General features: G+C 41.7%; 1 pseudogene; it reads left to right on the plus strand.

Annotated features, from left to right (window-relative positions):
- Nucleotides 1-320: 320 nt before the first annotated feature.
- LOC140905678 (U5 spliceosomal RNA) lies at nucleotides 321-426 on the plus strand (annotated as a pseudogene).
- Nucleotides 427-11,596: the final 11,170 nt, after the last annotated feature.

The raw sequence follows: 11,596 nt of genomic DNA on the forward strand, positions 1-11,596 counted from the left end.
TTTATTTGAAAAAGTTTTGTTAAAGGAAAACAAAAAATACTGAAGATTGAAGAAGAGAGAAGTGTTTTGTTTTTGAAGTTTTTCCACAGGAAAAAATCATTTCCTAATATGTTCTCCTAGTTTTCTAGGTATCTGCACCCTAGACTAGTGCATTTATGTAGGACTAGATTGCCCACAACTCTTACCTAGAGGAGCTAGGAACTAAGGGCCCACCACCCTTCTCAGCTTAGCATAGTCAGAGCTGTCCAGATTGCAGATCTGGCTGCACTGGAGAGAACAGGAGTGTCACGCTGTCTGGAGTGGCTCATGATTGTGAGTGCCTACCTGGTTTCTCTTCAGATCGTATAAATCTTTCACCTTTTACTAAAGATTTCCATGGAGAGGAACATTTATGAGTTTCTACCCAATTTTTTAGAGCAGACTGTCAAAAATAGGGTAGATGCCCCAAACTGGTGGTGTATTCTATAATTAGATTTCATCAAGCCAGTAACAAATGTGAACTCCTGGATAACTATAACTGTCTTACTGTGGAGTCACAGACAGCCCTCTTAGACTCTCCAGTCTATCTTGACATCCAGACAAACTGGATTTATTGATAAATGGTCACACCCACAGAGGAGAAAAAAAAAATCACTGCATTCAGTTTGCTCTCAGTCCCAAGAGACCAATCGGTACCCTAGATCTTATATCAAAAGACAACACCTGTAGCAAGTCCTGTACTAAACTGACTAACGGTTTATTATTTATTAAGAAAAAGGAATAAGAAGAGTTATTTACAGGCTAAAGCAAGCAAACATATACACACAAATGAGTTACCATCTAAATCCTAAGAGTGACAGAGTTGCAGTGACCTGTCAATTCAAAGTGTCTTGAAGACCCATAAGGCAGACTCTGGGGATCTCCAGCTTCAGTTTAGAGTCTCTGGCCCTTCAAAGTTCAAATGGCCAAAAACATGGAAAATTGTCCTATGACTTTGTTTCGTACCCTTCATTCAGCTTCAAGCCCACAGGATGAGCTTCTTTGTATGTAGCATTTCCCAGGTGCAAAAGGGCCGTTAACTAATCCTTGATATTGCAATGATCCTTGATGACCCATCTGATTTTGATTGTCCTTCTGAATGGGCATGTAAAATGATTCCTGTGCCCGAGTTCACAAGTTCAGAGAAAGCATTTTCAAAGTTATAAAGCAAAACACTGATATTTTCTTATAGCATAGAATAAAGATATTTCAAATAAAATTAATGCATGCAGCAACTTAGGCATTTCATCGAATCTAAACACTAAATATATTCTTGTAAGACTAATGCCTATTTTGAGCAAAACTAACATGTAGGTGAACTGCTCTAGTCTCCACCTAGAAGTTTGACAGTTCTTAGCTAATGCCTGCAGCCTGGGAAAGAGCTGGAGTCTGGCCTGCCAGAGTCACCAGGGGTATCTTGCTCTATACTTCCCACTGCATGAAGTTGGCAGGGAAGGAGGGGGAGGCATAAAGGGCGCAATTCCCTCCTGGAGCTGTTCCTAGGATGGCAAAGCAATTCCCTGCCATTTACTCTGGGATCAGCCAAGAGGCTCATCTAGCTCTGTTGACTGATCTGTTAAACCTTTAGATTGTTGGAAAGGAGTAGAACTATTTAATTACCAATTGAGAATATAACCTGAAGAAGTCATTGTCGTAATTATAGAGACACACACACAGTTGGTCTGTAATATTAATCAAACAGGAATTTTAGAAGTATAAGGTTTCCTTAGTAAGAATTCCATCAGGGGTTTTACATTTACTACTTTTTCAATTCCCATAGGAAATCATTTGCATATCTGAACATAAAAATCCACATTGTTATTTCTATGAAATTCACAAAGCAGTTTCCAAGCTCCACCTGCCAAAAAGGCAAAACTACACAAGTTGGGTGTTGAATCCAGATCTACACCCTTCACCTTGAAGAGATTCAAAGTTTTTCCCTTGCTCTTTCCAGTGTTGTAAAATAGAATACAAGCATAAAACAAGACATGTCTTTCAAATGCTTAAAACTTCTTCTCTTTTCAATGAGCAAACCTGTATTTGTACAAGCCTAACAGGTGTCAAAATGCTTCTTGGCAATCACTTTTCAACAAAGCTACAAATAACAATCAATCAGCATATCAGAGCAAATATGGACATTGTACAAGGTGTGTGAGCAAAGAGAACCCAAACTCCTTGCTTCTTTTATCTGAGGCCTAATCCTACAAGGTGCTGAGAGTCTCTCTATAGCCCCACTTACATAGTATCTTAAGATCTCATTATTTTTTAATATGTTTATCCTCACAATACCACCATGAGGTAGGAGGAAATACCCTCAGTGATATCTCCAGTGAGATTTGAGGACATTCAACACCTTACAGGAAATGGTAGGCATATTGGGTCCTATACTGGGCAAGTACTTATTTTCATTGTATTTTCCTTGCTGAATTTGTGATTTTCTTCTTCTCCTCCTCTTACTATAATGGGATCCTGGCAATTTATCAAAAATTCACACTAACTTTCCCCATGCATTTCCACTTTTTTCCCCTATCACAGAAGTTACCAAGCTGGTTAAGTCTAGATCCTGATCCAAGTATTCCTCTGGGAGTTTGTAGTGTCAGATCTAAGGACTTCTATAGGAAAAGGTGAGTTCTTAAATTAATGAATGTGAGGTAAGCACCTAGTGAAGACATGGCAGTATGCAGTTTTCACAGGAGTTAGCTGGTCAAGGTAAACCCTAGACTCCCCCATAGCATCCAACTCAACCGATTAACATGTGAAAGTCACTACAGGCTGGTGGCCCTGATCACTAGTCTGGGAAAACCCATCAGCATGCCTTGGTCACTTTGTAAGCCTTACCTGTTTATTCTTCAACACAACAAAGAAAATGTAAAACAATATAAAGTAACAGTCTTGTCCCCAACTTACACTGTGGGACCCTTTAGCCTCCAGCAGCTTAATGGTCAGAACCTTCCCCAGCCCAGCAGAGCCTGTTCCCCATCTCACAATCTTCTGCTATAGCACCACCAGTGTACTCCCATCCTCCTCTTGGTCACAGTCTTCCCATAGAAGCTGGGGCCCTCATTCGTATCCCCTAGCTGAGAATCATCAGATCCAATCGCTAGATTCTGTCCAGCCAAGTCAGATGATTCCCAGCACCTGTCTGCTGGGCCCTTTCCAGAACAGGGCTCTCAAGGCTGAATCCCCACTCTATCACTTCAAGTGCAGAAAGTGGGGGCCCACAAGGATTCTAAAAATTAATACTTGCCACTCCAGGCTTGTATTAAACTCTCAGGGTTACAGCTTTTCTCTGATCTTGGCTTGGTAAACACTGCCACGACCCAAATGCAAAAAAAAAAAAAAAAATCCTTCGACCCAGGAAGGAGAACTTAGGAATTCCTCCCTGTGAGGTACCCTCAAGCCCTTTCACCCCCGGGAAGAGCTGAGAAAGAAAACAAAGGAAATTAGCTGTGGCCACCAGCTAATTAAACAACATGCACAAACCTCTTAGGACACCAAAAATCCAGATCTGTTCTTTAAAAAGGTAAATTTTATTAAAACCAAAAAGGAAGAAAATACATCTGGAATTTAGGCTTTTGCTAGATTTTAAAAGAGCAATTCCAAAAATTAAGCACCCAAAATAGCTTTCTTGGGGGTTCAGCTTAAACCAAAGCAAACAAAAGCATCTGGGGTTAGCACAGAGGAGATCCACAAGCCTTAAAAATAAACAGAAATAAACCTGATCACATCTAGCTAAACATTCTGATCTACTTACACCTTTGGGTTGTTAAAAGTAGTTCTAGATATGATCTGAAGATTTTCATATCTGGTTCAAACTTTACACAGCATTCCTGTTGGCCTGTCTCTTCAGCCCAGCTAGCAACAGACAAAGGGAAAGTTCTTTCCCATTTTAAAAAGTTGTAGCCTAGCTCTTTTGGTCAGGTGCCCACTCCTTTTCTTTTACCTGTGGGTTTAACCTTTTACAGATAAAGCAAACAGAGAACAGCTAGCTGGATGTCTATCAAAGGGAGCTACACCCCCCTTCATTTATCACAAGGGCCAGCTGCTCCCTAGCGTCCCTGGCCTTTAAAGGGGAAGAGCGCCCCATTACAACCACAAACTGCCCTCTCTTCACTTATCTCAAGTTCAGAACACACCTTTTTTCCTACCACAGACATGGCTGAAGCATTGATTAAGGCCTAATTCTATTTCCAAAGGACAGTAACGTTAATGTACCAGATTTTAGGTCACTCAGGGTTATATCATGTTTTTGGTATGCATAGTTAGGGGTGGTGTAAAAGTGCACTGCCCCTGGAGGAGCACCAGGAGGCATTGTGTCCCCCAAAGCTCTCCAAGAGGGGCAACTTGGTCTAAGGGAATCTGGACTGCACCCCCAGGAAGCAGAGCCCTGAAGGGAGGCCTGGAGGGGCAGCCAAATGCCAGGTTCAGAAGTAGGGGGGGCCCCAGCCCTGTCCCATGTAACCAGAACAGCCAGAAACCCCTTACTAGCCCCCAACCAGCTGAGAGACACCAATAGAGCCTGTCAATGATAACAAAATAAATTCAGCTGCCAAGATTATCCTACCAGAGAGGGAGCACCCACCACTGCTGCTGTTTTCTTGTTCAGCAGCTGGGAGTGTCCTCTCACCCGGGCGCGTGTGCACACACACACACGCATATATATATATATATAAATTCTCTGTTAAATTCTGTGGGAATTTTGTTTACTGACATTTTTGATGCCTTTGAATGCGTAAGTAGCAACATCTAGTGACTTTTCAGGGGTTCTCTTGTGACTTCCTGCTATGTGGAGTTGGTAACACCACACACAACAGTGCCTGGCACTCAAGAAAATTCTTCATCTGTTCCATACACGTCCCAGGCCCCCTGCTCAGTCCTGGCTGCACTGTGGTGATACCATGGGTGAGGCACATGCTCTGGTGGCAGCTACATGGCCTCAGATGGTAGGCTCCTTCTCTCCAGTATTGGCCCCCTTGTTGGGTCATGTCCCCTCCTCTGAGTCAGGCCTTCAAGGCCCTCTTGTCTGGTGACGTCTCCCTGCACTCTCTCTGCCCGGGTCCTGCCTCACTCTCCCCAGTTGCTCATCCCGTGCAGCTCCAATATTACATATGGCAGGGCCGGTGTCTGCTGTCCAGCTCTGGCCCCGTGGCTACCATTGTACATCAGCCCTGGCTCATGGCCAGTGCAGCTGATCTATGCTGCTATGGCTCCCAGCTCCAGGCCACTGTTCTCTCCTGGCTCCGCCTTACTCTGGCCCTGGCGCCCCAGCTCACCTAAAGGATGGGCCCCTGAGCTCAGCTCCCTCCTTGGCCTGTACACAAGATGAGTGTTGGAGACTGGTTCCAGTTCAACCAAATGTAAGCCATCTTTCCGCCTCATGATATTAAACTGCCTCCCCTGCTGAGAGGCACCTATATGTGCCCTCTGTAACTGGCCACTGCTTCACTGGAATCAATGTTGCAAGAGTCCTGGCCATGTACTGAAACCTGCAAAGGGTTAAATAAACATGCTGGGAGAAGCTAAAATTTACTGGATCACAAACGTTGCAACCGGAGGCAAAATTATCTGGGTTCCTGATACTACGTTGTGGCAAGAAAAGGGGTCATTTCCATTTCATAATTTTTTTTTGTTATGCAGATATGTATGTTCCACTGAGGAATTCTTTCAGAGTTGCACACTGGATCTAGGGGGAAATTTGCTCTTTAGAACTTCCCTTTAACATTTTTTGAAGCCTTGTAAATTTTTTTCTGTTTTATAATTTACCAGAAAATATTGTTTTGCATTCCAAATCTGTGTACAATAACGTACTGTAACCTGTCACCAATATCGCATTTAAACTTCACCCAGACACACACTCACAAAATACCCACAACATTTACCCTATTAGATCATTTGCAATACATACAAGCTAGTCTTTTCATCCAAATTTATTTAAAGCCTGAAGAGACGACACAACTCCAGGAGCAGCCAGAAGGAAGTCAAGTCTTGAAAGAGATTAATAGGAAACATTACATTTAATCACAAGAGTCTTTGAATCCAAACTGCTGACAAAGGCTGCCATTAAAAAAAATTGCATGCAAACTTTTCTAGAACTAGTTAATAAGTTTTCTACATAAACATCCAAGATTTTTCTTCTCATGCAATCAGGTATTTATATACGTAATTTTCAGACTATTCCAATTCCAATCCATCAGTATAAATGAAATCCTTTGAATACTCAGAAATGAACAATCTCAGGAAAATAAAATATATGCCATGAAAATGCATCATAATCATCCCACTTTGAAATCTCGTTGACTAAAATATTGATCATTTCAAAGTCAAGTAGTGTTAGAAAGTACTTCAGATCAAAACACATTCTCCCTCTTGTTTTTATTTTTTTAGCAATGACTAAGTATAGCAGCATAATTAAGGCTCTGACAGTTTTTCCATTTTAAATTTCTATTTTCATGAATTTATAACTCATCTGTTCACTTTTTGAACTTCACTGTTCACAAATCAAAGATCACATAACATTTAAATTTAAAAGAAAACTGGACCCTTTTTGCTCAGCGCAGCAAGCCAGTAGTTCACAACAGTGGTGCAGGAGACGATAAATGACTCTATCCTGCTCTATTTTGATTTCACATTGAAATCAATTGTTTCTTCCATAAATAATAAACATTGATGCTACAAGGTTAAACTAGTATTCAAGCAGGATGGATACTGGGCTATTCCCTTACTTTGGACACTTATGTTCTAAATGATGTCACTTTCCTGTAAGACAGCTATCTCCCGCGGTAGGCTCAAAAAAGGCAATTTTAATCGATAACATTTTAAATAGAGAGTGAAATCCTAACCCCACTGAAGCACATGGCAAAACATCCATTGACTTCAGGAGGGATTTCACCCATAGGATATGTTTACGCCACATTTGGAGGTGTAATTGCAGAGCGGCTAAGCATACCTATGCCAGCTTTAATCTAGCCAGCCTGGCTTAAAATAGCAGTGATGACATGGTGGAGTGGGCCCCAGCATGGGCTAGGAATGTGAGTACATACTCAGGGTTACAGGCAGGCTTCTACAGCCTGCACTGACGCCCATGCTGTTGCATCTTCAACATTAACGCTAGCATGGTTATGCCTACCTAAGCAGCAATCAAACCTCCGATTGCAGTGCAGACATACCCACAGTGTCCTGTACACAATAAGAACTAGTTTTCATCATCTGAGCTTTTGAATGGCAGGGCTGAGCAAAATGGATGTTGATTTGGGTTACCAAAAAGAAGGAAAAATATTATGTCAAACATAAGTTCCAGAAAGATCAAAATGTACAACCCAACCCCCATCTTGCAAAGATTTACGTACGTGACTATTCAGTCAGATAGAGTTAGTCTCATTGAAGTCAGTGCAATTGCAGGATCAGGGCCTAAATAAGAACAAATATAAGATACAGTCAGCTGTAGATAGAGATAGTTTCTCTTTTTTGATTCTATCAAGAGTGAATCAGAATTTATACATCTCTAGACTCAAATATCAGTATCAAAATATTTTGTTAGTGATTTGTTTTTTTTAATTGTGTGTGTGTGTGTGCCCAGCAGTGCTGAAATGTGGGGTATGATATAAGGGATGATAAACCATAGAATACAAGGATATTATTTCCTTAAGTGTTTATGGTTTATCAGCATGGTGTAATACCATATCTTTGCATTACAATCCCATTCTCTAATGTGTAACCCTTCTGCCCGTCAGAGTTGGCAGCAACAAGGGCCGGGTTCAATATCTAGGGGTTCCATTCCAATAACACAATGCAAACCGGCTCGAGCCCCCACCCAGTGACCTGGGACAAATATATACCACCCTCGCTGGGCGCCTCCAAGAGGCAATACTTCCCCTCTCGCAAGCACATAGTCTGAGTGTAGCAAAAAGCCTTTTAATAACAGAGAGAAACAATGTGGCATTATGTTGGGGAAACACCACCAACATAACACAACCCATGAGCAAAAAACCCACCCCAAGCAAATTGGGGCATGCCCCTTTCCCTTTGGTTCTTGAGTCCAGCAACCCCAAATCACCCAAAGTCCCAAAAGTCCAATGCCCCAAAAGTCTCTGGCCCTGGTCAGGGCAGCCCCAGAGTTCGAAAGTTTATCTGCAGAGCTTTACCTCGCAACCTGGGTGGAGATGGGACGGGGGTAAGAGGCACCTTACATGATCTGAAGCTGACCGCCCCACAGCTCCATAGGCCTTCGCTTCGCTCCGCCAGCCGCTCCGCGGCCCACAAGCAGCTCCCACCGTCCTACGAACTGCTCCACCAGCCTGTCCACAAGGCACTCCAGCCGTCCCACAAACTGCTCCACAATATATCTTCAGGCTCCCCCACTACTTAACACAACACTCAGTGATTTTGGCTCTTAGTCAGTTCAGCTCTTTGGTGAATTCAGCTTGTAGTAGGGGAGCCTCAGTGCTGGTGCACCATTAGCCCAAAGTGAGCTCAGCAGCCTGCAACTAGACTCCTAATGGAATCAAAATTAGCTCTGATATTCTACAGTGGAGAGAGGAGGAAGTACAATTAGCATGTAAGGCCCTCACCAAGAGGCCCATGCTACCAAGTATTAATACTTGTCCCCAGCCTCTCTCAATTCACAGAGTTTTAAAACCCATGACCCTTGCCTAGCGAGTGCTCCTTAGGTGATGGTGCGTCCCTCCATCATAACAAAAGGCCAAGTACAGTTCCAAGCACAGTTCCCATAATCAGGGTAATAACAATTTATTCTTCCTGCCCCAATAACAGAGATACTGGGGATCCCACAGCAGCCAAAGTGACCATTTGGGCAGCTATGGCCTCATTCTAGGCGGGGTGGGTGTGCCTATGCAAATGAGATCAGCCCCTGAAGTTCTTTTCCACAACTTGCCACACCTCACCACCAGATGTCAGGGTGGAGCTCATCCTGACACTGCTTACAAATGCATACACACACAGCCACAACCCAGAGTTACATTCATCACTCCCCAAAAATCATTTATCATCACTATCATTATATAGATGTTATCACCACATGACATCACATTACTGCTGTCTGGATTGTCTCCTCTTGGTACCTTATCAACTGAATCCAGCTATTGGCAATATCTGCTCATTTCCCAAAAGATGGTCTCAGTTTTCCATGTTGATAAGTTTAATTAAGTTTTGGTATTTGGTAACTTTTATGTTCTTTCCAAATTCTCCCTTTGAACAATTTTCTTTCAACTGCCAGAGAGAAAGCCACATTTTATTTCAGTTGTTTCCTCATTTCTATCTGGGTGACTCATCAGTGAAATGTGTGTGAAAATTCCAGACCCATGCTGTACCTTATAAACATAAAAATAGAGATCTACCACCATATGTTATTCATTTTTGGTGCATAATTGCATATGATCCATACCCCAACAAACATCCCTCTGTTATATAGAGTTATACATTAATGTGTGCATTTTTATAAACTAGCCACAGTGCCTAAACTGAATGGTTTAGATTAGTTCCAGATCAGTGATAATAATAATTAGCACATATACAAAGCTTTATATCTTCAAAGTGTAATTTACACCCTTATGGTGTGATAAATATAAGTGCTAAAATGGCTTCTCATTTACCCAGCTACTGCTCTGTGGTTTTCCCATATACATAATGGTTAGCTCTAATATTAGAAGCATGATATATTGTGCAGGGTGTAAGGGCACCATGGGCCTGTTAGAATACGGTTGAAATCAGTAGAAAGACTCTATTTGGGAACACTGGGGACTCTTCTATAGTCTTCAACTGGCTTCAGATCCAACCCTGTCTGTGTATCCTAGGATTCTATATAGCACCCATCACTCTAAGACTGGCCAGGGCTGCCTTCCCCAGCAGGCAACCACTTGTGGCCAGGCAGGGTGATGCAGTGAGTTTGGCTCAGTTTTCCCCTGTCCCACCAATAAGGGTTTAAATCTGTGTCTGGTAGTTTCCTGTTATGACTCCAGCCAGTTGGTTAATAATCTCTCCTCTTCTGGGGCAATAAATAGTCTGGTGGACCAGGAATCCCATTGCCCTAAAGATGGGTTGACAATTTCAGGCCCCTTTGTCCCAAAGTTGTCACTATCTCCTCTGCTGGGCTGATAGAAGGATAAAGATAGAAGGCAAAGTTCCAATAAAAGTAGCCAAGCCTAGGGCTGGTCTACACACAGAGATGCACCAACTTAACTAAATCCGTTTCTAACTCAATTTAGTTTTAAAAAGTTGATGCAACTTCCTCCCATTGGTTTAAGACATTAATTTTGTTTACAATATATCATTTTTATATCACTCAAGATGATTTAAGATTGTCAACACAAGGAAGATGCACCTGTTCAAACCAATTTGGAAACAGATATAATTAAACTGGTGCAATGTCTGTGTATAGACCCAGGCTAAGAACACTTCACAGTAGTGGGGAAGCACTGAATATTGTATTTTCCCTTATTGACCCAGAAATCATTAAAATCATGTAGAATTGATTACTGTAGAAAAACCAAATGGTATGTATGCAATACAGTGCCAAAGAGAGGATCCGTGGAGGGGACTTTGCTAATGAATCTATGAAATGTACAACTTTCTCACAAATCAAGAAACTGGCTTATATAGTGATTCATAGGATTTATGCATGAGGTTAGGAATTAACTCATACACTTCAAAGTCAAAGAGGAGGGGAGGAGGGAAATGTCTGGAAGAGAAAATCTTGTCGTTTTCTGTGGAATTTGTGGACCATCAGCTATTCTTATGGTTATCTGTGTAGTAGTAGCTCCCAGAGGCACCAGTGAGGATCAGGGTCACATTATGCTATACAACTGATATTCGTCCATTAGCTAGCAAATCGGGTCTATCTAATCTGGGACATGATCCCTGCCCCGAGGTGTTTACAATCTCATTTCAGACAAGACACAACAAGAGAGTATAACAAACAATAGGAGGGAAAAGGAGAAAGAGGATGAAACTAACAATGGAAGGAATATGTCACCCGGACTAGCTTTGCGCACAGTTTGATTATAGTGAAGAAAACGAAATAACAGGTTAGGATTTTTTTATTTAAAAAAAAAAAAAAGTAAATTGTTACAGTTCTCTAGTTCCTTTATGGAGAAACAAACATTAAATAAAAACCTTGCTTTATTTATACATTCTGCTGCCACTGTTTCAGAAAGGCTGAAAAGTGGGAGGGTTTGCAATATAACAGATGCATTTTAAACGTGGTTTGAGCCAACTGTCACATTAATTATTAATACTGACTACTGACTTGTATTCATTGGATCCTGCTGTTCTGAAAAGAAAAAAAAATATCAAAGAAATACACCCTCTGAAAATTCATTCTCTGCAATTATTCTTACATACTGTTGTCCCGTTCCCTTAACACCAAAGCTACATGCCATAATCCAGAGAAACCCCTTATCCATGAGGGGGTTTCTACAGAAGTTAAGAACTACAGATCTGCTTTATTTTCCTGAGAACAAAATCAAAACAGTGTCACTGAACCCCATTCAGGTCTCTTCACATATTGGTTTATAAGATGAAAAAATGGATCCCTAATAGGATAGAATAAGGTACGCAAGACTGG

The sequence above is a fragment of the Lepidochelys kempii genome, chromosome 1 (genome assembly GCF_965140265.1).
Source record: "Lepidochelys kempii isolate rLepKem1 chromosome 1, rLepKem1.hap2, whole genome shotgun sequence".
In the NCBI taxonomy this organism is placed as follows: domain Eukaryota; kingdom Metazoa; phylum Chordata; order Testudines; family Cheloniidae; genus Lepidochelys; species Lepidochelys kempii.